This window comes from Rhincodon typus, unplaced genomic scaffold (genome assembly GCF_021869965.1).
Source record: "Rhincodon typus isolate 14 unplaced genomic scaffold, sRhiTyp1.1 hic_rhity00000813, whole genome shotgun sequence".
NCBI lineage: Eukaryota > Metazoa > Chordata > Chondrichthyes > Orectolobiformes > Rhincodontidae > Rhincodon > Rhincodon typus.
The window spans coordinates 33,400-38,460 of record NW_025966451.1 but is presented as its reverse complement, the minus strand read 5'-3'; positions in this window follow the sequence as shown (position 1 = coordinate 38,460).

Here is a 5,061-nt window from a genome sequence, read left to right as displayed (position 1 = left end):
GTAATATCCTCCCTCGCCTCCCACAGTAGCCTGTAATAGAATTCATCCAGATCTGGGGATTTGTCCACTTAAGCCTGCCAAAACTTCAAATACCTCCTCATTCCCTGTGTCAATCTATATCATCCTTCTGTACCGACATCCTCCTTCACCCCACCAGTATTTAGTTTTTAAAAGCTTTAAAATATCTGGACTAAGTGTGGATTAAGGAAAGCCAGCACAGACTTGTCTAAGGAATATTATGTCTCCCTAATTTCGTCCAAGACTTTGATCAGGTAACATGGCTGATGTAGTGTTTATGCACTTTACCCTGGTTGAGGGGTCTTGAACTAGGGGTCACAGTCTCAGATTAAGGACTGACTGAGTTTCCACAGCCCTGTGTGGCGGAGAATTCCAAAGGTACACTATCCTTTGAGTAAAAAGAAACCTCATCTTGGTTCTAAATAGCATCCTGCTTATTTTTTCTAAAAAAAAAGCCTCCTAGTTTTAGACTCCCCAATCAGTGGAAACATATTACCTCATCTACCCTGTCAATCAATAAGTATTTTCTGAGTTTCAATGAGATCATCTGTCATTCTTTGAAAGTCTAGAGAATTCAGGCCCAGTTTGCCCAATCTCTCTTCACGAGACAGCCTCACCTTCCCAGGAATAAGTCTAGTGAATCTTTATTGCACTCCCTCTACGGCAAGAATATCATTACTGAGATAAGGAGACCAAAACTACATTACTCCAGGCACAGTCTAACCAAGATGCTGTGCAATTGAAGTAAGACTTTACTACTCCTGTACTCAAGTTTTCTTACAATAAAGGCTATCATTCCATTAACCTTCTTAATAGCTTACTGCACCTGCATGTTATCCTGCAGTGACTCATTCACAAAGATACCCTTGAACATTTGCACTTTCCATCCTTTCAGCATTTAAGAAATATCCTGCACATCTGTTTCTCCTACTTAAGTAGATAATCTCTTATTTTTCAACATTATACTCTATCTGCCCTGTTCTAGCTCATTGACTAAGTCTGTCCAAATTCTCCTAGCCACTTTACATCTTCCTCATCACACACTTAGCTTTATATCATCTGCAAATTTGTGATTACTTTTAGACCTCACCAGCAAACTGTTGATATATGTACTGTGAACAGCTGGGGTCCAAATCCTGATTCTTACCAGTCACTGCCTGCCAATGTGAGAATGACCAATTATCTGTTAGCTAATCATTAATCCAGGACAGCATATTACCTGCTATCCCATGTGCTTTAATGTTTCCAACCAGCCTCCCAAGGGGAACTTTATCAAAAACCTTTTGAAAACTTAAGTGTACGTCGACAATCAGCTCTCCAGTATCTAGTCCTGGCAACCATGCAGCCATATTCTGCAATGGCAATTCCATCATACCCAATTTTCTCTATTTGTGTTTCTCAACCTTTTTATGAATGCTCTGTGCATTCAGGTAGAGTGCCCTTAACTTAATAATTCCCTTGACTTGTTTCTCCTGTCTCCTAGTCTCCCTAGCATTTTTTTTCAAATCATGTTACCAATTTCACCTCCTTTCAATTTGGGTTACCCTTCAGGTTTCTAACCCTGACAAGCTAGTTTAAACCCACCCTAAAAGCATTAGTAAATCTCCCCGCAAGGATATAATTCCCAATCTCATCAAGGTGTAACCTGTCAAGCTTGTACCATACCTGCCCCAGAACCAGTCCCAATTCCTCAGAAATCTGATGCCTTCCCTCTTATACTAGTTCTCCAGCCATATATTTATTCCCCTTCCTAAGTATGTTATTGGTACCTTGGACCACGGCTTCTGGCTGATCTCCCACCCCAGAAGCTTGTCCTGCAGCTGCTCTGTAGCATTTTTGATCCCGGCACCAGGGAAGCAACATCATCTCGAGTCACATTTACTGCCACATCTGTCTGATCAGCTGAAGAGTTCCCTATAATTACTGCGCTTGCATTCTTCCCCCAACCCCATTACAGCTGTGTCACCATGTGCATGGGCTTGGATCGAAGGATCAACTGCCCTTGCCAGTTTCCAAAATGAAATACTGATTAGTAGATTTCCTTCCCTAAAGGATACCAGTGAAATAGCTGGGCACTTAGCAACAACTAATGATTGTTTCACAGTCACCATTAAACAAGATTAACTTTTAGAAATTCCAGCTTTTATTAACGATATTTAAATTCTACGGTTAGAATTGAATTCATGCCCCTGGGGTATCAGCTTGGTTGTCTGGATTACTAGCCCAGTGACATTTCCACTACATCACCATCTCCCCAGCATTTTGGAATGAAAATAGGTAGATAGAGTTAACATAGAAATCAGCCATTATCAAGGTGATGGAAGAACAGGCACAAGAACCCAGGGCGGCATGTTGGCCCAGTGGTTAGCACTGTTGCCTCACAGCGCCAGGGACCTGGGTTTGATTCCATGGGTCTGGGTGGGATGCTCCGAGGGTCGGTGTGGACTTGTTGGGCCGAAGGGCCTGTTTCCACACTGTAGGGAATCTATGAAACAAAAGCTAATAGCCTTATCCAATTCCAGTGTTCTATGTAGCACTGAACGTCCAGTTATGATCCCAGCTAAAATTACTACTGAATAATTCAGATCCTAGCTTGATAGACTATTTTTTCATAGATCTTGGAATCCCTACAGTGTGGAAACAGGCCCTTCGGCCCATCAAGTCCACACCGACCCTCAGATTATCCTACCCAGACCCATCCCCCTATAACCCACCTAATCTACACATCCATGAATACTGTGGGCAATTTAGCACGGCCAATCCACCTTGCCTGCACATCTTTGGACTGTGGGAGGAAACTGGAGCACTAGGAGGAAACCCACGCAGACACAGGGACAACATGCAAACTTCACACAGACAGTCGCCAGAGGATGGAATCGAACCCAGGGTTTCTGGCGCTGTGAGGCAGCATTGCTAACCACTGAGCCATCATGCTGCCCTAAGAGCTTGTTCTTTGCAGCATCGCCCGGGTGTTGTAGTTGATCCATAGAATCCCTACAATGGGGAAAGCAGGCCATTCAGCCTATCACGACCCTCTGAAGAGCAAACCACCCAAACCCCACCCCCCTTACCTTATCCTATCCCTGTAACCCTGCATTTTCCATGGCTAATCGACCTAGCTGCACATTTTTGGACTGTGGGAAGAAACCGGAGCACCCGGAGGAAACCCACACTGACACAGGGAGAATGTGCAAACTCCAAACAGACAGTTGCCCGCGGGTGTAATCAAACTCTGCTGTGAGGCAGCAGTGCTAACCACTGAGCCATTGGGCTGCTCTTTTTAAAAAGAAGTCAACAAGGTGACCTTTTACGGAAATGGAGTAGATTTTGTTGTAACAATAAAACAGAAGTTTATAATGCAAAAGAGAATATGAAAAGTACAAATCAAGCTATTCACAATTGTAAATAGTTCAAGACACAGAACAGTACAATCCCATCTATCCTAACAGCATCACTTTACAGTTCTCAAATAGAGAGCATTCACTTCTCTCTCCCATCTATCGATTTAACTTAATTGTTTCTTTCAATTTCTGGTCTTGAGAGTTTGGTGGCCTCTTTAATTAGTCCAACAACCGAGCTTAGACTCTCAATTTCAAGTGACCCCTTTGGGGTTCTAACTGAACACCATCTGGAACTTTCAAGCTAAACTCCTTACACTTAATTGACACGTTCCCTGATGGTTCTAAACGGATTCTTCAGGAGAAATGGTTTCATACGTCTAACTTCAACCATGACTTCTGAGAACTTACAAACAAAAGCTTTCCAAGAAATGAGTATTTCCCCTAAGCAAAATAAAAAATTCCTAATCATTCCAAAACAGAAAGCAAGCTCCTCAATGTTTACTCTGTCTACTTATAAAACTCCCCCAGTGCAAGCCAATCCCCAACATCACCCCAGAGACCCCTCTCTGGTTTAAAAAAAAGTTCATGGCTCCAGAAATACTTACAAGTTAATCATTATACTCCCTCATACACAGACCAAAATCCCAGTGCCACTAGTTCAATGTCTAAACTCTAAAATAAATGATATTAAAATATACATAAATCACACACTTAAACTCATACAGATGACAGAGATAGTTAGGTATTACAGGTTTATTTCACCTTCAAAAGAGAAATATTGCAGATGCTGGAATCTTAAAGTGATATCTGAAATCACTAAAAACATCCAGCAGGCCGGATATCATGGATGGAGAATTAAATTAGCCCCATTTTCTTCCAACAGATGTTGCTGACCGACAAAACATTTCAAACAATTTCTGTTTTTTATTTTGAGGAGGTATTGGCCCAGTGATATTATTGCTCAACTATTAGTCCCGAGATCCAGGCAATGCTCTGGGGACCCAGGTTCGAATCCCACAATGGGAGATGGTGGAATCTGAATTCAATAAAAATCTGGAATTGAGAGTCTAATGCCAACCATTAAACTATTGTCGATTGTCAGAAAAATCCATCTGGTTCACTGATGTCTTTTAGGGAAAGAAACTGTCATCCTTACCTAGTCTGTGACTCCACATCCACAACAGTGTGATTGACTTCTCTCTGGTCAAATATGGATGGACAGCAAATGCTAGACTAGCCAGCAACACCCTCATATTTTGCAGTACCAAAAGCAATTTCATACTACTTTGATCTTACATGAAACCACGAATCAGAAAAGTCAAGTACAACACTCCTGACTATCACTACATCACTTTTAGCATCATTGTATACAACACTTCAAGGGTAGCAAAGGCACGGAGTAGGAGATTAGGATGTTGGCTGATGGACATGAGTGAAAATATATAGTTGTTTTTCACACAATTAATTCAATGCAGTTCAGGTAGCTCATGCACCTGCGTGTAGGAAGACAGCGATGAACATTAAATCTCATCGTAGCAGGTTACACAGCAGCAATGGCAGAAGCAGGATTATGGAGAAACCATAAAAACAGAAAGTAATACCTGAAATAAAACAGTTACAGGCATATGGACAGGTCAAAACTCAGTTTAGAAATAAATAACAGACATACATACAACTAAAAATCAACTACACAATTCCATTC